Source organism: Lissotriton helveticus, chromosome 6 (assembly GCF_964261635.1).
Source record: "Lissotriton helveticus chromosome 6, aLisHel1.1, whole genome shotgun sequence".
In the NCBI taxonomy this organism is placed as follows: domain Eukaryota; kingdom Metazoa; phylum Chordata; class Amphibia; order Caudata; family Salamandridae; genus Lissotriton; species Lissotriton helveticus.
In genome coordinates this window covers 1,465,338,108-1,465,359,988 of record NC_136067.1, presented here as the reverse complement: position 1 = coordinate 1,465,359,988, position 21,881 = coordinate 1,465,338,108, and the positions used below count along the sequence as shown (strand labels likewise).

At 44.8% G+C, this 21,881-nt stretch overlaps 1 long non-coding RNA gene across 1 annotated transcript in view; it reads left to right on the top strand.

The window, feature by feature from the left end:
- LOC144761793 (uncharacterized) overlaps positions 1-19,873 on the top strand; it is a 343,302-nt gene extending 323,429 nt beyond the window's left edge. Inside the window, exon 3 of the long non-coding RNA XR_013595897.1 lies at positions 18,923-19,873. This is a non-coding gene — a long non-coding RNA (uncharacterized LOC144761793). The remainder of the gene's footprint in view (positions 1-18,922) is intronic.
- Positions 19,874-21,881: the final 2,008 nt, after the last annotated feature.

Genomic DNA, 21,881 nt, shown 5'->3' with positions numbered 1-21,881 from the left:
ATCAAAGCTGTTCTCGGTGCTGTACAGTTTTGGGCTTATTCTCCCGAGCAGCGAGTCCAGGATATTCAAGCTATGATTCTGATGTTTCAGCCTCCATCTTGGATTTCGGTGAGACTGAATCTTAGTTTGCTGGGACTCATGGCCTCCAGCAACCTGCTTGTGACGCATGCCTATTGGCATATGCGGGCTCTGCAGTGGAACCTGAAGTTCCAGTGAATGCAGCATCAGGTGAATCTCTCTGACATGGTCCAGATCTCGGAGAGCACTGCAAAATATCTGTAGTGGTGGCTGAGGAAACCTGACTGGGTCAGCGTCAGACCCCTCTGCCTTCCCTAACCAGATCTCACATGGGGTGGCCACCTGGAAGAGATGATTAGAGAACTGTTGCCTCCGGCGAAATCTGGACTCCATATCAATATGTTTGAGCTCTAAGCAATCCGGCTGGCATTAAAATCCTTTCTACCCTCCATCAATGGAAGGCTAGTGCAGGTGTTCACAGACTACACCACCTCCATGTGGTAGTGCAACAAACAGGGCAGGGGTGGGGTCACGACCCCTCTATCAAAATGCCCTGTGTCTCTGGATATTACTTGAACATCAGGGCATTTCCCTGGTGGTTCAACACTTGGCAGGTTCTCTGATTACCAGAGCAGACAAACTCAGCCGACGATGCCCAGGAGATCACGAAGGGTGTCATCATCTGTAGGTGGTCCAAGGTCTCTTTCAGCAGTGTGGAGAGCCTTGGTTAGATCTGATCACGACCATTGATTATACGCAATGTCAGCAGTTCTGCTCGCTGGAGTTTCCAAGGCGGCTCTCACTCAGAGATGGTTTTTGTCTCGAGTGGAGCTCGGGCCTCCGGTATGCCTTTCTGCCAATATCACTCCTGCCCAGAGTTCTCAAGAAGATCAGGAATGACTGGGTCCAAGTCATTCATGTGGTTCCAGACTGGGCTCAGAAAGTCTGGTGTCCTGAGCTGCTGAGCATGTCCATCAGTCCCCCTCAGACTGCTGCTTCGAGAAGATCTACTTTCGTAGCAGGAGGGTTCTCCACCCGCACCTGTCAATGCACCACCTTCGTGCACGAAGATGCAGTGGCAAAAGTTGACAGCTTTTGACCTTGCACCTAAAGACTACAATGGTATCTTGGCAGCTTAACATCCCTCCACTAAGATGATATATGCCAGCTGTGTGAGCAAGTTTGTGGAATGGTGTACAGCCAAACAGGTTGACTCCTTGTCTGCACCCCTTTCCCAAAATCTGTTTATTCTTGTCCTGGCCCAGCAGGGCCCTGCATTGGACATATTGAAGGGTTATTTGTCTGCTATCTCTGTTGTTCTGAAGCTGCTAGATCAACCTTCCCTTTTCAAGTCCCCTATTGTAAATAGGTTCCTTAAATGTCTTCAACACATGTTTCCTCTAGCACCCTTCATTCATACCTCAATGGGATATTAATTTTGTTCTACTTTTCTGATGTGCATTCCCTTTGAGCCTTTTCATACCTGTCCTATTATGCTTTTCACCATCAAGACGGTCTTTCTGGTGGCAATTACATCTGCCCAGAGGGTCAGTGAACTACAGATTTTGTCATCTTAAACTCCAAACATTTCCTTCTACCCAGACAAACTGGTGCTTCGGACACAAGCATCCTTCTTGCCAAAGGTAGTCACCCCGTTCCATGAAGGCCATTCAATTACTGTACTTACCTTTAAGCTCCACCTCATCCCCAAGAAGAGAACGGCTCCACCGTCTGGACCCATAAAAAGCATTGTTGTTCTACCATGACCGCCCATGGCCATTGCAGGTGGATGATCAACTCTGCATGGGCTATGAGAGAGCCAAGAAAGGGAAGGCGCTGCAGAAGCAAACCATCTCCCGATGGTTTATGCTTCTCATTAAGATCTGCTGAGCATTTTCAAAGAAGCAACCCCCGGAGAGCTTACAAGCTCATTCCACCAGGGCAAAGGCTGGGTCAACTGCGTTAGCACACAGAGTTTCGGCATTGGACATCTGTCAGGCGGCAACATGGGCTTTGTTTCACACATTCACCAAACACTTCTGCCAGGACAGTCAGGTCCATCGGCATGGACACTTTACCTGTTCAGTCCTGCGGGACTTCCTTGACCCTTTGATGTGTGTCCAGAGTCGCTATTTTTTGCTTTTTATCAGTATGGGTACTCAAAACATTCAGTGTTTAAACCATATTCTTCCTCCTCTCCCACAGCCATTTCTTGAGTTGATGACCACAATTAAGAGGCTCCTATTGCCATTGTGCTGGTGCCGGCTGCTGCAAGATGTCCTTTACGCTACCAGACACATAGGATATCCATATAGGCTTAATTGACACTGTGGGAAACTTCTGAAAAAACAGACTTGCTGCACTACTGAGCCAGCCTGGATCTGCTAGTGTCCACTGATTGGTCTGGGGTGAGCTGGACCCACTGAGTTGCTGTGGGAGACATCATCACACTTTGAGCTGGTGAATCGCATGAACCTGTGGACCCCCGGGCCTTCCCTCCCTCTTGACATGAGGAAGCATGAGCATGGTCAGACGAGGTTGACCTTTGAGAGGAAGAGACTAGCCACGAAGTGCAGGTGCTAGCAGAGAACACTCTCTGAATGGAGACCTGGGCAAAACCAGCACTGACTTTGACATTTTATGCTTTTTATCAGTATGGGTACTCAAACAATTCAGTGTTTAAACCATATTGTTCCTGTCAGAACAACTATCTTTGGTGCCTGGGGCCCAAGCCTAACTCCAGGTCATGAGGGAAGTATGGCCTTATGCAAGCTGAAGCCATTGAAGGGCTGGGGGCAAAACTCTCCACAGCGTGGGTCAGAAACCAAGACAAGCCTGTCATCAGTCCAGGTCCCCTGCTGAAGCTCACTCTGTTTACAAGTTCAAGAGCTTCAGGACAAAAAAGAGAAACACCACAAGAGTGACTCTTTGTCTTTGTAGTGCCCCTCCCCCTCCAGGGGTATGTCTTCCATTTAACTGCTTCACTTCCTTTTTCTGGCCTCAGTGTCATCTTTGCAGCCAGTTTTGATGGTGATGCTATTCCGGTTCTGTTTCTGGAGTATCCAGTCCCTGGCTTCAACTTCACGCAGATTTATAGTGTCCAACCAGACAATGGTGGTTGCACCTCCCTAGATCCCTCTGGAGAGCTTATGTGCCGCAGGAAGCCATTGGGCTACTGAATGAGCTTTCACCAGCCTCTTTCTCCCCAGTCAATTCCATTCAGTCTCCTCCTGATACCATTCAAATGCCTGAAGAAGAACGCTATCCTAGTCAGATCCTGACACAGAGCACAGCAGTTTTTGGTGAAAGCATGCCCTGACAAGCCAATGCTTGATGATGAGTAATAGGGGAGGCTTGAAGGGCTTTTTGGTTTACCCGCTGACCCTAAGCGGGTAAGGGAAGTGTCCATGGGTGTGAGGAACCCTGGCCTTGGCCAATCTGCTAAGATGAAGTGACCCGCTGTGGTTGAGGAGGGACTTGGAGCTTGGTGAGCAAGCTGGAACAGCTGGCGGCACTGAGATAGATGGCACTGAGATTGAAGGAGATGGGCTGGGTGCCTGTGGTGAACCATGGCTCGAGGCTTCTAGCGGGCAGAATATGGGTTGCAGCCAGGTAGGGGTTCCCTCAGCCCAGGGAACCTGTACAGGTACCAACAAGGGGCTTTGGTGGAGATAGGAACTTGTGACCACTTGAGGAATCCATAGTTGGCAATGCAGTGCACATAGGTGTGTGGTGAGAGGGGGCTTGCCAAGGTCACCGTGTTTTTCTACCCTGAGCTCCTGCCTTCCTCCTCTCCTACAGCCATTTCTTGAGTTGATGACCACACATAAGAGGCTCCTATTGCCATTGTGATGGTGCCAGCTGCTGCAAGATGTCCTTTACGCTACCAGACACATAGGATATCCATATAAGCTTAATTGACACAGTGGGACACTTGAAAAAACAGACTTGCTGCAGTGCTGAGCCAGCCTGGATCTGCTAGTGTCCACTGATTGGTCTGGGGTGAGGTGGACCCACTGAGTTGCTGTGGGAGACATCATCACACTTTGAGCAGGTGAATCGCATGAACCTGTGGACCCCCGGGCCTTCCTTCCCTCTTGACATGAGGAATCAAAAGGAGGGTCAGACGAGGTTGACGTTTGAGAGGAAGAGACTAGCCACGAAGTGCAGGTGCTAGCAGAGAACACTCTCTGAATGGAGACAGGTGCAAAACCAGCACTGACTTTGACATAAAAAACGTCTTTATGGAAATGGAGCACAGTCTGCGGACCATTGATTATAAACTTGATGCCTTGACTACTACCTGTCTGGCCTGGATGAGCAGCTGGATCAGCTTTAATGCAGGGTTTTAGTCTCAGAGGCTGGTGCCACATCACAGCTCTTGAGAATAGAAAGGGTCCTCAAAGTCATCAAGGCTAAGAATGATAATCTGGACACCTGCTCCAGAAGAAACAATATCAGAATCATGGGCATACCCGAGCCACCACACTGGACAAGATGGAGATTTATGTTGAGGACTTACTTAAATCCCTTTTCGGCAATCACTTGACCAACATGTACTCTATTAAATGGGCTCAACAATATCTGGGCCCACAATTCCTGCCTGGTGCCCCTGTGCACCCAATAATACCCTGTCTACTCCACTTCTAAGACCTTGATACTATATTGTGACTTTAAAGAGATATGGGAGAGGTGCAAATCTGTGTATCCCGATTTCACCATGGTGATTCAGGCTGCTTGTGGTGAATTTCTCCCTTCCACATGACTACTGATGAAGTCTGGATTATTATACATCCTCTTCCACCCTGCCAAGTTGCAAGTCACTGTCAAGGGCAAAGGCCATTTTTTCACTGACCTTAAATTAGTCATCACATTTTCTTATGTACAAGGTCAAAAGAGCACTGAAGATGAGCGTACCTAGGTCTGGGCTCCAGTAGCCCATTAAGTGACAATGACTGCAAGACTGGTATCTCCTAGAATCTACTTGTTTTCTCTAGAGGGTTATGTCAACATGACGTGTAATAACAGTAAGGAATGAGTATTGTATTGCTTTGTTTTCACTGGCGCTTCCCCTTTTTTTTAGATGAGGCAGTTGACTTAATGCAGTTGAAAGTCTGGGAGACTGTTGTTTAAAGCCTGACAACCCTTCTGTATAGTTCGATGGGGTGTCTGCCTGTTTCTCTGGGCTACCCAGGGTTTGATCCCACTTGGCCTATGCTGGCACATGGTCCAGTTGAACCTGTGTCTGCTTGTTGGGGTTATGGGGGGTGGGCTTTTCTTCAACGAGTTGAAGTATTAAAGTGGGTTGTGAGCGAGATCATCAAGGTGTTTAATGTGCATGCATTCTTCCTCGACAAACAGTTGAAATTCATGTTGATCATACTTGTTGAACTGTTGGCCTATATGGGCTGATGGAGTCGATACATTTCTATTTGGCTCTGGGGCGCAGATGCATTAAGGTGAAATTGAAGATGTCAGAGATGACTCTGATGACCTGTAATATTAGAGGGTTAAATGACCAACGTAAAGTCCAACAGATTTTCACCTGTTTTAGGAGCGACAAAGTTGGTACTGGTCAGAGTGCTCTAACAAGAGGCTGCATGTGGGTTGGATTGGAGAGGCCCATGTGTCTACATTCTCTGGCTGTGTAAAAGAAGGCTGCTGTAGTGTCTATAAATGACAAAACACACAAGATGATGGACGGAATGTTGCACAGTGGCAAAACATTCACCCCCAGTCACAGATCTGGGTTTAATCCATCATTATTTTGCTCACTAAGCCACCCCAGTTCAGACATGGCCATATGCAAATCAGTCTTGACCCTGTGCCTCATGGGAACAGTCCAGCCCGAACTGCCAAGCCATGTCTTTCCTGGACTGGAATCAAGCATCCTAGGACCGGTTTCTGGCTATCAGCCGTCTTCAGCCAGGATAGCTTGACTCCAGTGGCTTAGTGAGCACGGGACCCACGTCTGGGCATACCCTTCTCACAAAGGATGAACAGCAAAACACACAAGATGATGGACGGAATGTTGCACAATGGCAAAACATTCACCCCCAGTCACAGATCTGGGTTAATCCATCGTTATTTTGCTCACCAAGCCACCCCAGTTCAGACAAGGCCATATGCAAATCAGTCTTGACCCTGTGCCTCATGGGAACAGTCCAGCCCGAACTGCCAAGCCATGTCTTTCCTGGACTGGAATCAAGCATCCTAGGACCGGTTTCTGGCTATCAGCCGTTTTCAGCCAGGATAGCTTGACTCCAGTGGCTTATAAAACCCCGGACCCAAATCTGGGCATACCCTTCCCACAAAGGGTGAACAGCAAAACACACAAGTTGATGGATGGGTCCCGTGCTCACTAAGCCACTGGAGTCAAGCTATCCTGGCTGAAGACGGCTGATAGCCAGAAACCGGTCCTAGGATGCTTGATTCCGGTCCAGGGAAGGCATGGCTTGGCAGTTCGGTCTGGACTGTTCCCATGAGGCACAGGGTCAAGACTGATTTGCATATGGCCATGTCTGAACTGGGGTGGCTTGGTGAGCAAAATAATGATTGTTTAAACCCAGATCTGTGACTGGGGTGAATGTTTTGCCATTGTGCAACATTCCGTCCATCATCTTGTGTGTTTTGCTGTTCACCCTATGTGGGAGGGGCATGCCCAGACGTGGGTCCTGTGCTCACTAAGCCACTGGAGTAAAGCTATCCTGGCTGAAGACGGCTGATAGCCAGAAACTGGTCCTAGGATGCTTGATTCCCGTCCAGGGAAGGCATGGCTTGGCAGTTCGGTTTGGACTGTTTCCATGAGGCACACGGTCAAGACTGATTTGCATATGGCCATGTCTGAACTAGGGTGGCTTGGTGATCAAAATAACGATGAATTAAACCCAGATCTGTGACTGGGGTGAATGTTTTGCCATTGTGCAACATTCCGTCCATCATCTTGTGTGTTTTGGTGTCTATAAATGAGGTACAATGGCACACTCTGAGTCCATAAAAATCAAGACTCTCTTGGGATTACCCAAAGGTTCTCAAATAGCATATAGTCTCATGCACATCCCAACATCCAGTTATACAAAAGAAGCGCAATCCTTTCACACCAAAGTAAAAATGGACGCTATCTAACAATTATAATACACACAATGATAACCACCAAAGCTTTATAACAAACATGTATTTATTAAAACATATTTTCTCTTAAATGTCCCTAAAACAATCCTGAATTAATCAGAGTTACACTCATACTTTTAAAAACAAAAGTACCATATATATTTTATCTGAGAGACACAAGAAGTGTAAACCTATTTATCATATCATAATTTGGTTATTCCACATGGAATGCATTTCATCAGTCTGTTCAAATATCCATCAACGGAATCATATTTTGGGCATGAACACGTTCCTTGGATACAACCATATAATTTATACAAAAGCTTTTACGCGTTTCGGTGGTAATTGATTAATAACAACCACCTTCTTAAAGACACAAGTAATATTTGTGTCTCTTGTATTTAAACACAATAAAAAACACCTCATCTACTCACGAGGTATATTCTATAGATGTTTCGCTTACTGTGTATAAGCGGGGCTACTCAAGGCTCAACAGAGCTTCATAAGAATCTTCATCAAGTTCAGAGACTTCCACTTACTCCTAGGAACCTGGGTCTCAATCGACCGACAATTGAGCACAATGGCTGTTTTCTTTAAATATATATATATGTCTCCGATACCAGAATAGCGTGTATAGAAGATTCACACTTCCATGCTCGTGTTGAAACAGGAAGAGGCGCGAATAGCGGTTCTAGTTCCTCCGGAAAAAGGGTAGTAGACCTCTGATCCGGTTATGGAAAGGAGGCGAATAAGCCTTTTTTCTTAAGAACGGTGTCGGTCCAGGATATCCCGTGCAGTTGCTTCAATATGTGGCAATCGTATTGCCACGTATTGAAGCAACGGCATGGAATAACCAAATTATGATGTGATAAATAGGTTTACAGTTCTTGTGTCTCTCAGATAAAATATACATGGTACTTTGGTTTTTTTAAATGTATGAATGTAACTCTAATTAATTCAGGATTGTTTTAGGAAATTTTAAGAGAAAATATGTTTTTAATAAATACATGTTTGTTATAAAGCTTTGGTGGCTATCATTGTGTGTATTATAATTGTTATATAGGGTCAATTTTTACTTTGGTGTGGAAGGATTGTGCTTCTTTTGTATAACTGGATGTTGGGATGTGCATGAGACTATGGGGCATATTACCAAGCAATAGCGATAATTATCGCTATTGCTTGGTTAGAGACAAAAATTTACCGCTGAGCTGCGGCGATTTTTATCGCAAATAAACCTTGGTATTACCAAGGTTTATCGCAAATGCGATAAAAATCGGCCGCAATGGATGAATATCGCTGAAAAGTCAGCAATATTCATGCATTACCGTGCTAATGCTCTTAGCCATGTTATCCACCTCCCATTGGATAACATGGCTAAGAACTGCTCAGGGCAGGTGTTAGCTTTTGGAGATATTCGCGCTTAGCGCGAATATCTCCATAAGTTGGTAATAGGAGATAGCGATGTTAGTGGCTGTTTCCAGTCGCTAACATCTTGGGACGCCCACTTTGCATGTCATTAGTGATAAATATCACTGACATGCAAAGTGGGGCCCAAGATGGTCGCTATCTCCTACTAGCTGTCGCTAACTGGTGTTAGCGACAGCTAGGTAATAGGGAGATAATTTTATCTCCGCTTTCTTGGCTTTTAAAGCCAAAAAAGCGTAGATAAACCCCCTTGATAATATGCCCCTATATGCTATTTGAGAACCTTTGGGTAATCCCAAGAGAGTCTTGATTTTGATTTACCTGTGGTACCCCGTCTCTTGGGTAGTGGGGTCGCTATATTTTCTTACAAGTACTCTCTGAGTCCAAACAAGTTGTGGATGGGAGATATGTCATCCTCCCTAGTATTCTTATGGTTAAAATACAACAATAGTGTGTGTTTATTGTCCGAACACTGACTCCCTGGAATTAATTTCTACTATTTGGAAAAAGGTATTGAGCACTCAATAGTGTGCGAGGCGGGGACGCCAATGTTATTTTGATCCCCAAGGTTGTTCAGGCCCATTCTGAGCGCAGCCCTCACCCTGAGCAGCTTCTCAGATCTACTCAATTATAATAGCTAGCGAATTGGGGTATATCTGGCGCAATAGGCACCCCATGATTGTTGAGGACACTTGCATCACATGGTCACAAATTGATTATTGGTTGGCCACCGGGGACATTGTGTTGGAAATAAGCGTATAGATCACCAGCCCAGGATGCTCTCAGATCATGCGCCAGTGGTGTTAATGCTGTCAGTGACTGATGTGCATGGACGGGCATTCACTTAGCAGCTCCTGGCGAATGCCCTTAGAAGACCCCCTGTGAGAAAGCGCCGAAATAGGATCTGATATTGTATACTTTTTTTTACATAATGAGCGCTCTGTGGAATCCCCCTGCATGCTTTAGGAGGCTTTTAAGGCCTATATTAGGTGAAAGGCATTTCCACACTGCTTCAATTGCTGTGGGACCTGCGTGCAAGCTTAGCATGAAAGCTGCTTACACAAAACCTAGCACTCCGCATCTGGTAAGACAGTGTCTGGCAGTTCTGTGCCAAGCTCTCGGAATATGAGGAGACTGCAGAGATTGAGATGCTTTAACTGCATAAGGAATCCACTGCAAGGCGGTAAGGGGAGGGTAACAACATCACATAATAAAATGATGGACAGAGTGTTGAAACTTTTCAAACACTGACCCCCAGTCACAGACCAGGGTTTAATCCATTGTTCTTTTGCTCACCACGTCACCCCAGTTTGGACGCAGCCATATGTAAATCAGTCTTGACCCTGTTCCCCATGGGAACAGTTCAGCCTAAACTGCCTGTCCAGGTCCTCCCTGGACTGGAAACAAGCATCCTGGGACCAGTTTCGGGGTATCACCCCATATCAGCTAGACTAGCTTGAATCCAGTGGTGCAGCGATCAAGGGACCCATGTCTGGGCATACCCCTAGCCACACAGCCACACATAGCAACATCACAAAATAAAATGATGGGCGGATTGTTGAAACTTTTCAAACACTCACTTGGAGCTTATCATGCTTCTGAGGACATCGCACAGGTGATGCTTCACTTTTATGCAGATCTATATCGGTCAACGCCCTGTGGTGATCTATACGCAATTACAGAATATATAGATTCAATATGGCTACTGTAGGTGGAGGAACCCACACGCAGTTTCTGGAGGCCCGATTTTTTAAGGAGAATGTCACTAGTAGGGTCCTTCCTGGTGACTAGGCCCCTTGGTTGGATGAACTGACAACCCATTTTTATAAGTAATATGCGGAGGAGCTTGCCCTCAAACTGCGCTAGCTATGTATCATAAGGTTAGAAGCACCGGGTGTCTTCCCCATCCGTTCGGGGGGCTCTAATTGTGACAATACTAAAACATGGTAAACCTGCCATGTTATATTGCTCCTATACGCTACTTTCTATGATTAATATTGGCAATATAATACTGGCCAATTCGTGGCAGTTGAAATTCTTCATCTCCTTCCCAATATTGTTCACCCTGGCCAATCTGGGTTTGTGTCAGAATGATTGACAGATACAAAAGGGGGTTGATGGACGGAGCGTTTGAGCAAATCAAACACTCACCCCCAGTCAAATGATCTGGGTTTAACCCATCACCATTCTTTAGCTCACTCAGCCACCCCAGTTCAGACATGGCCATATGCAAATCGGTCTGACCCTGTGCCTCGTGGGAACAGTCCAGCCCGAACTGCCAAGCCATGTCTTCCCTGGACCGGAAACAAGCATCCTGGGACCGGTTTCGGATTCATAATCCTCATCAGCCAGGCTATCTTGAATCCAGTGGCCAAGTGAGCAAGGGACTCACGTCTGAGCATACCCTGCCAACTTAGGGCGAACAAAGCGATACAAAAGGGGGTTGATGGACGGAGGGTTTGAGCAAATCAAACACTCACCCCCAGTCAAATGATCTGGGTTTAATCCATCACCATTCTTTAGCTCACTCAGCCACCCCATTTCAGACATGGCCATATGCAAATCAGTCTGACCCTGTGCCTCATGGGAACAGTCCAGCCCGAACTTCCAAGCCATGTCTTCCCTGGACCGGAAACAAGCATCCTGGGACCGGTTTCGGATTCATAATCCTAATCAGCCAGGCTATCTTGAATCCAGTGGCCAAGTGAGCACGGGACTCACGTCTGAGCATACCCTGCCAACTTAGGGCGAACAAAGCGATACAAAAGGGGGTTGATGGACGGAGGGTTTGAGCAAATCAAACACTCACCCCCAGTCAAATGATCTGGGTTTAATCCATCACCATTCTTTAGCTCACTCGGCCACCCCATTTCAGACATGGCCATATGCAAATCAGTCTGACCCTGTGGCTCATGGGAACAGTCCAGCTCGAACTGCCAAGCCATGTCTTCCCTGGACTGGAAACAAGCATCCTGGGACCGGTTTCGGATTCATAATCCTCATCAGCCAGGCTATCTTGAATCCAGTGGCCAAGTGAGCAAGGGACTCACGTCTGGGCATACCCTGCCAACTTAGGGCGAACAAAGCGATACAAAAGGGGGTTGATGGACGGAGCGTTTGAGCAAATCAAACACTCACCCCCAGTCAAATGATCTGGGAATATTGACTGCCCATAATATGTGTACCCTCTTTGCCTTGCTTGATTTGATTAGCCCTGAACTTAATGCTGCGGCGGTGGTCTGGGATGTTACTAAGGCATTTGATTTGCTTGAATGGTCATTTCTGTTTGTGCTTTTTGGCAGAATCGGCTTCAGCCCCACCTTTCTTCAGTTGATCAAACCGGTCTATAGAGGGCCTTCTGCAAGAGTACCAGTCAAAGGCAGTGTCTCACTTTCATTCCTGATCAGCTGAGCCACCCAGCATGGCTGCCCATTGTCCCAGATTCCCTATGCCATATCTGTGGAACCACTCGCTACCTGGCTGCAGCAACACCATGCCTAGTGAGGGCTTAATCACACAGAGCAGAGCCTTGTGGTGTTGATGAAAGCAGACAACGTGACTGTCTATGTTAGAGAACCTAGGTTTAACCGTGCACCTATTCTGTGAGAATTCCTTAGACTTGCCTGCCTTGCAGGCATCATAGTAAACTGTCCCAAATCAGTGATCCGCCGAATGGGTGGGAGACACAGTTAAATACCTGGGGATCTGGGTTAGCAGAGATATTGAAATGGTCTTGCTGGAGAACTATGGAAGGGCTGCTTCATGGCTGGAGGAGAGACCTTGACACTGATTGGCCTGCCCTGTACATGGGGAGAATAGTGATTGTCTAAATGGTAGTCTTGTCTAAGTTCCTTTATGTTTTTGTGAATATTCCGATTCCATTGACCAAAGCCTTTTTTGACTGTCTTCAATTCCTCATGATCAGAATGCCATGGGTGGGTAAGCAGTCTAGGGTGCCATGGAAGGTGCTGACCTTGCCCTTAGCGCAAGCCGGGAGTTGCACGTCCTTCCTGGAGCCATATTATTACTGTGCACAAGCCAAGTACATGCATTATTTGTTCCACCCGACACAGTATCAACCACATGCGGTTTGCGTCAGTAGTGGAACCCAGCACTCTCCTTACTATGGATGGGAAGCCCCTGCACCAGCTGAAACGTATCAGACCGGTGGAAATGGGAGATCTTTATCCCAATGGTAATTTTATTGCGCTGAGTGATATCCATGACAAGTTAGCGTGCATGCCCCTAGACTCGCTCCATTACTATATGCTGCATGGCATGTGTAAAAAACATACACAGAACATTTCCTTAGGAACCGTTGAGCTTGCAAGTGCTAGACTTTTTCATTTCAACGGCTCCCCCCAAATGGTTGATCACTCAATAGTAGTCAACTATGCAGGACACATCCCCAGCGAATAAACCTAGAGATAGGAATGAGTGGCAGGCTGTATTGGGTGTCTAGTTTATAGATGACCAGAATGCTATTACCTAACTACAGACTATGCCTCATACATAATGAGTTTCTGCATAGACTGTACCGCACTCCTCTCCAGTTGTTTAAAATGGTTTTGTCGTCTGGGTCTCACTCTTGTATGTGTTGAAGAGGTGACAGGGAGCATGGTTTTATGGATTCAGTTGTGGTTTTACTGGGTTACCTCCAGGAACTACAGCTATTGTGCGTGCGTGAGCTTACTACACTGATTCTGCTGTTCGCAAGAGAAAAATAGCTATGCATTGGGCGGGGTGGACTATCCATGGGTGAAATGCTGACAAACAACTGGGGGAGTCTTGGACCCTGATGCCACCCAGAACACAACCAAAATAAAAATGGGCCCCTTTTGTACTTACCTAGCACTGGAGTCAGAAGATCCCCCCAGCAAGGTGGGTGGGGCAGACCTGATGAAAACATCAATACGGCTGACATGTACATTGCGTATTCATCTGGTGGGACTAGAGACCGTGCCTCTTTTGTGGGTATAGCATTGTTGTGCTTGATGTGTGAGGTTCACAGCCAGGGGGTGTGCTGTTAAGATGCGAGTCAACACCCTCAGACATCTCAGATGGATAATGAACAGAGAGTTTTTTCAGTAAATCGTACGAAATTAATGAACACGTCATCGGTTACTGCACAAGGGTATACTACCGAGCTGGAGAATACAATGTCTGTTATATGTTTAACACTCTATAAAAACAAATTAATAAATTAAAAGTGTGAAATGCCAGGTCACCCACCACCATTGCTAGGCTGTTTTGGATGTAAATGCTTTGGCAGCTCTTTCGTCTCCAAAGATTACAGTTGTTTAGGCTTCCCCTTTCTCTAAACGTCTCCTTGCTCCTACAGATAAGGAGTGAAAAAGGTTTGAGGCATTGGGGAAGAAGGTATTTAGCTCAGGGACTCTTGCCTTTTATTCAACTAATTCAACTCGACTTTTAGCCCATTACTCCCATGCTGTGCAGTAAATGGCACAAAGAGTCTTTCCGAACCTCTCCGACCAACCTTTTTGCCCATATTGCAGAGGCCTTACAATACATTGGCCTTGTTGGCCTGGATGTATTGGATATGGTGGCACGATCTGTGGATCCATGGACATTCTATTGCAATCCATTCCCATGCTTGGAATCATTCCACCGGCTATTTGGGTGAGGTCCAGGCAAACTCTATGGACATACTCTTTGACTGAGCTTGCCTCTTTGGCGATATGGGTGATTTAGCACTGGAGCACTTCAAACAAAGTTGGGCCATGGCTCGGTCCTTGGGACTAGGAGGCATATTACCAACAACTAGCGATAATTATCGCTATGTTGGCTTAGCGGCAATATTTTTATCGCCGTGCTGCGGCGATTTTTATCGCTTAGGAACCTTGCTATTATCAAGGTTTATCTCCTAAGCGATGAAAATCGGCCGAAATGCATGAATATCGCTGAAAAGTCAGCGATATTCATGCATTACCGAGCTAATGCTCTTAGCCATGTTATCCACCTACCATTGGATAACATGGCTAAGAACTGCTATGGGGCAGGTGTTAGCTTTTGGAGATATTCGCGCTTAGCGCGAATATCTCCAAAAGTTGGTAATAGGAGATAGCGATGTTAGCAACTTTTTCCAGTCGCTAACATCTTGGTACGCCCACTTTGCATGTCATTAGTGATAAATTTCACTGACATGCAAAGCGGGGCCCAAGAAGGTCGCTATCTCCTACTAGCTGTCGCTAACTGGTGTTAGCGACAGCTAGGTAATAGGGAGATAATTTTATCTCCGCTTTCTTGGCTTTTAAAGCCAAAAAAGCGGAGATAAACTCCCTTGATAATATGCCCCTAGATTCCCCTGGGAGCCTGCTTTTCCAACTGTACCACATATTCCCGGGGTCTGCCTTTTCTGTGGTACAAGCCCTTGCAGTACATGAAGCAGCACAAGTTCTTCCTCAGCTTCCGCAGACATGACATTTTCAAAGGTGTTGAGGGATCAGCCCTCTTTTCTTCCTCATCCTGGGGCACTTCAATAAAATTGCTTTAACTTGATTTTGAGGGAGCAAGGGGTGAAGCTGTCCTTTGTTCATGTTGGCAGTCCTTTACCACAGACCATTGGGTCCTCTAGATTGTTGAATGAGTATTCGCCCTTCCCTTCCATGACTTGCCTCCTCCCATCCCCCATACCCTCAGACTACCAGGGCTACAATCTGCAGCAGGAGCTTCTGACTCTATTGGGCAAAGGGGCAACAGAATTCGTTCCAGAGAGCAAGATTGGACAGAGATGCTACTTGAGTTATTTTCTTGTTCCCAGGAAGGATGATGGTCCATGTCCCTTTCCAGAAATCACGTTCTGAAAACCTTCCTCCATAAGAAATTCAGCATGCTTTCCCTTGTATAGGGCCTTTTGGCTCTGAAGCTGGAAGACTGGATGTTGCCCCTCAAACTGCAGGTTGCATATTTTCATACACTGATGCTGCATCAGACATAAGGTACTGTGTTTTGTGATAGGCACCACCCACTATCAATTCATGATCGATATATTAGTGATAACATCATTCACTTGTGCCTTCAAAAAAGGGATGTTGGTGCACCTTCGCAGGTTAGAGATCAGTGTATTTCCATATCATAAGTGGCTGCTAAATGGGGGCTCACCACAGCTGGTGTCCAGCCACCTGCTTTCGATATGGTTTTTAGGTCGAGCCTGGGAATAACATGCACTGCTGTGCAAGTCATGCTGTATTGGAGTATGTACTTGAAGCAACTCCCACTCTCCCCCCATATTTTTCATTGGCTTGTGTCATTGTCCTTCGTAAATGTTGGCTTCTGATTCGTTATTACGCTTGTTAGTCTCTCCTTAGTACTGCCTTGTCTTCATTTGTAACCTCCCATGAGGACTGGCCCTTTTACTTTGATTGCTACGCTGTACATCTTCTATAAACTGTACGCACTATTTTCTTTAATGAGATTCTCTTACTCTAGGCGGGTCTCTCATGCACAGTTTTGACCACCGGCTTGTTTATTTAAGTCATAGCAAATGGGGAGCTTTTCAAAGGCCATGGGAGACAGAAGGGGGGACCTCAGCGATGCCTTCAAGCATTTGGAATGCAATAGGTCTCGCATTTGTGAGAGTTTAAGCTGTTGGCATTGCAAATGACAATGCCTTTTATTTAGGTTTTAAAAAAACCAAAACATAAATTAAAGGTATTGTCATTCACAATGCCAATACCTCAAACTTGCATAAATGCGAAACCTATTGCACTTCAGATGCTTGTTTAATTAACATTCCAAATAACACATCCAGCCCTCCCAGCATATCCTCCTTTTGTAGTTAGAGTGTGACACTATTTCATGCAAGGCTTTCTCACTTCCTCGGTGAGTTCAAGACATTAAATTATGATTGGGAGGAAGCAGTCCTCCATCATTTAGTCCTGCTCCTCTCTTGCATCTTGCTGGATCCCCATGCTGATGCAACGTGCAAATACTCCAGTCAGCCACGGCCTGCGCCAGTAAGAGCGGTGGGGCTGGGTTGGGGGGGGGGATTTTGATAGATGATGAGGGAAAACTAGCTATTTATTTAATTTTCCCTCGTAATTGTCTGTCGAATCCACCTCCAAACCGACCCCACCACTCTTACCTGCCGGGCTGCTGCTGACTCCAGTGTTGTGTACATTTTCAGTGGGCTATGGGAAACAGCTCAAGACCTGTGATGAAAGACCATTTTAAGTGTGGAAAGCCCTACTGCCCCAGCCACCAGTAGTGGCCATATCAGTTACCAATGGCTGCTCTATTTTTGTTTAGACTGAATGATTTGGACATCAGAGGCTTATGACCATCGACAGAAAATAAATTGCACATCAAACTCTTTGAGTTACGGGTGGTCTACTTTACCCCCAAGGCATTTCTGCCTTCCATCTGTGGTAGGTCATATCAAGTCCTGAAGGACGACATAACAGCAATGTGATATGCCAACAAGTTGAAGGCACTGAAGCTGTGGTCATGATCTCTAGTTGGGCGTGAACCACCTGGTAGGCTCCCTGAAGGAGCAGGCTGATGATCTCAGTTGGTGCCATCTTGTCAGTCACAACTTGCATCTTCATCCTATGGTAGATTAGTCCATCTTGAGTAATCCTCTTGTCGAGCTCTTTGCTACTCATGAGAACACACACCCTGCCCGCAGTTCTGTGCCCTACAGTTCTTGTTGGGAAACGCATTCTGCCTGAGGAAGGGATTTCCATCTCTACTATGCATTTCCTTCCAGCCCTTCAATTCTCCGACTTCTGAGAAAGCTGTGTCAGAACCGTTGATGACCACATTTTGCTCTTGCAGAAAGCTGTCACTCACAGAGATTATGAATCACACGGACCACATTACTCAAAAGCGCAGGTTTGTTTTGAATGAGGATAGGTCCACAGCAGGCTCCCCCCAGACAGATTTTATCAGAAGAGGACTGTTGCTCATTACTCCCTGGAGCCTGCACAATGATCTAGTGTCTCTTTGCAAACCAGGGAATGCCCTTCTTGTTGCTAGCTGCTAATACCAATTTGACATCACAAACTCAGCTATGCCGTTGCATACACACTCCAGTTTTAAATGGCAATTTGCTGGTCTGATCCTGGAGAAGATATATATTCGCACCAGCGCATCTCCCTGAGTCCAGCAAGCATGAAAACTGGTTCCAGGAGAACCACCCTCCAGTAATGGAACCACATATGTCCCCTGCCGATGTAGAGAGAGCCAGTGGAGACATTTCCAGTGGACAGCTACGTAGAGGTGGCTGTGGCGTAGCAATGGTTGCCAGCGCCCGGGGCAGGGCAAGTAACCTTCGACTTTTCTTTTAAAATTTTGCGCCCCTTTTTAAAATTTTGCACCCCTAAGAATGCCTCTAAGATCTTTGCACCTGGGGCAAACGCGCCTCTGGCCCCCCCACACTACGCCACTGAGAAGTGGCAATGTGGACTGGGAAAATAGCCTGTTTGTCCATTACTCTCACTTGCCCGGGGCGAAAGTCTTTTCCGTCTCATAGATTCAATTACAACAGTCTAGATGTGCTGTGAGTCTACATAAGGAGTACTTGGATCTTTAACATCTGCTGTTTATACAGAGCTATACCTTTACATTTCTCAAGCACCTTTTTTAACTGAATATTGCTAGTAACAGCCTTATATTTATTGATGGTAGGACTGAAGGGTTGGATCTGTTGAGCTGTTCTTTGGCATTCCTCTTGAGTGTGATATGGAGGAATAGTCAAAGTATTTTACTCTGTACATGTTTTGCGTAACATTGTTAAATGGGTGAACATATTTACTCTTTCAAATAACATTTCTCCTGTTTCAGCCTGTAGCTACAACATCAAATTCAAGCTATTTTACCTCAGTGATTGACAGCATCAAGACGTCCATTTTAAATGTGGCCTTTTCCATTTAATCCACTCTTTGCTGCATATGTTTCAGCCTTGCTGTCTTCAGTGCATTGCATATAGTCAATTTTGGCTGTTTCTTCCGCCCACCCTCTTTTCCAAGCACAGATTGATAAATAGCCTTTGTAAATGCAATGATACAAAACAAAGATCAGGTTGGCACTCCAATGTCTTGATTTTGTCTCTCATTAAACATACAGCGATATAAGAAGTGAATCATTGATATGCCAGTGCATTGACGAGCAAAAATGTCTAAAGGTCTGTGAGGGGGCAAGAAGGCCACTGTAACACAAAAAAAGATGTTGTTGATAACTACTGAACTTCTTTTGTGAAAATACCTTTGTTAACCAATAATGGTCAGTTGAATGCGGTGCTATGGTTTATCTTCGATATTCTATATTGGCATGTCCTAGTTCTTTGTGAAAAACACTGAGGTCAAAGAAACTCTGAAACATTCACGTATTTCTGTTTCTTTTTAATCAGATTGGCATCGCGCAATACAGATGGCACAGACGAAGAACTATCTTGGATATTACCCAGCAAAACATAATCGGAGAATATTGCAAATATATATGTTTTTAAGTTCAGCCTAAAATTAAGGTGCTCATTCCTTCAGAGAAATATCCAGTTCTACATTGAATCCCTAATGTGTAAGATTTGATCAGTGCACAAATGTTACATTAATCCAGCGATCTAAAGACTATAACAGAACCTGTGTGCGTATTGAATGTTGAACTGATCACTCATGTGTATATAAAGTCCCAATAACGTAAAGGGATATGTCAGTAAAGTTTAAACAACCCTAGCTCTTTGTGATCAGCAATTGTCCCATATGACTCAACCACTAAAGCAGCCACTTGCAATGTGGAAACCTACACTGTTGCAAAATAAGTGTACCAACTATTTTTTTTTCCTTTTGTTTTTTTTTATTGTGTACCAACTATTTGTAATAGGTTAAATTAAGTTACCCATATGTATGCCCCTAGTAAGTCCACCTTAACATTTTCCAGTTTTTTTGTTAATGAAAGAAACCTTGGTCGATTTTTTTGAGTAAGATAACTTTCAGAATTAAAGTGTAAGACAAGACAAGTAACATTCATTTGCACATCAAAAGGAGAACTGTGAATGAAGTATCAGCAAACGGCCTTGCCAATAATGGTGAAGAACACTCAACGTTTCAGAGAGGATTTAATTCCGTCAAATCCAGAAACATTGACTTGAGTACTTGTTCTAATTTGTAGTGGCAAATCACAACATGCAGGAACATAACCACAGAAAATTAAAACAAAAAGAGAGCTGAACTTGGGAAATCCTGAAAATATTTTTGAACTTATACCGAATTGCAAGAGGAGGCCGTGTGGATCAAATGGGCATAACCTATTTTTAATCTGAAACTAGGCATTTTGGGTTTGATTCACAAATTATCATAAACTCCAGTTTATGAAGATCTGAGCAAGTCGAGGGAGCCACACAAAAACGCAGAGCAATATAAAATAACAAAGTGGTACACCCTTACTTACCCCGAATGTGTCCATTATTACTTATTCTGTTATTAATAAGCATTGTTCTTCGGCTGGTGCACAATACTATATTGGTGCGTTTAAGAGAAAGTACAATTCAGACAGCTGCTGAACGAATCCAACACGAAACATACTCCATTTATGGTGTGGAAAAGTATACTTTTGTTTGTTTACGTATAGAATGTGGTGCGCTCTCAGAATAATAACAGCATTTTGAAAACTGCTGTTGAAAGCAAAAGGGGGAGCGCTGTCATAGGCAAAGTGATTTCCAAGTGAGCGCTGTCATGGGCAAAGTGATCACATTCACACTGTCACAAGTTACTTGTCTGAAATCACATCACGTGTGACTTCTCGGGAGAAATCTCTCTCTAGAGATTTGTGTGGTTTGTCAATTGTTCTACCTCATTTGAACCGTTAAAAGGGGAAACCTTAAAGGGTTTTCTGAAATTGCAAATAATGCACAATATTGCACATATTTTTCATTTTCCTTTTGACCTTTATAGCAATTAAAATATACTTACAACTTAAACAAGTTGACAAATTGAATTTTGGGTCAGAATGCAGTACACGTTCAACGTACAATTAAGATGTTTTAGAGTTAATTGTTTGTTATTGCAGGAAAGATTCCTTTTCTAATTCGAGATCAGGACTCCCTCTTCTAAAGAGGGACCATTTAGACTGGTCCACAATGACATCTGAGTAAGTCGCTAATGCTCATCATTAAATCACTTGTATGCAACATATAGTAAAAGTATTAGAGATAGATATTCTTGTTTTTGACTAGTTTTATGTTCATTTTTATTATTCAGTACAACCTTACAAGTTAGAAGTCCGTAATCCACTTAAAATGTGTTTTGCTCTGCAAAGGAAAGAATTGCTGTACCGAGCTCCCAACAAACTGACTACATTTGTAATTAATAAAGTGTGTTTTGAAGGACACTGATTTTGTTTTTTTGTTCATTTTACAAGCCTGTTGTGTTTGAGAAGGGAACCTTGCACAGTTTGTATGTTTATCTATGACCGCATTAACATGGGGAGTGTCTACTGAGGAGTCTTAAATTAGCATTTTTTTCCAGTCACAACAGGTAATAATCATGAGTAGGGGCGTAGATTAGTCAAAAACATTAGCGGGGTGTGAGTCGGAGAGTTCCCAACTTGTAACATTGTGGACCCATCTAAAAAGAGTAGCGACTGGCTGAGGTCACTGAACGGGAATAATGGACAAGCTTAGAGGCATTCGTTCTAAGTTATTTAGTAAAGTAAGGACATTCCTGATAGCAATAATATAGTCTTAAGTCACAACACAAGTTAGCATAGAACTCAAAGTGTCTACTATTTATTTGTGAACTACAGTATACTATAACAATTTTTTTAGCATGTGCTTAAAAGGCGCGATTGAACACTTATAATGGGAAAGAAACAGCTTTGACCTGAAAAATGAATTTGAGTGTTTTTTTGTGTTGCAATTGTTTATTAAGGAAGGCATAGGGAGGGGAACATAGCATGGGTAATCATCATCCAGCAGCCAGGTACGGCAACTTAACGTACAATGGTATTTAGGATGAGATGGTACATAAGTACATAAGGATGAGAATGGGGAGGGAGGGTGGGAAGGTAGTCATGGAGTGGGAAAGGTAGGAGACAGGGGCTAGGGGCCTCCGGCTCTTGGGTGGGCTCTTTCTGTGGTGTCTGCAGTGTCATATGGTAACGGATGGTTGTGGGGGAATATGAGCATCCTGGTTAAAAAATATCCTTTATGTTAGGTAGCGATGGGGCTGATGAACACGTATGAGTGTCTGAGTCCGGGTGTCTGAGGTTGTGTGTGGGGCAGAGGTCAAGGTTGGGATGTAGAATGGGCAGGAAGTAAGGGTTGCTTGCCTCTGATCCTGCTATCAGTGGTATATCCATAGGTCATTGTATAA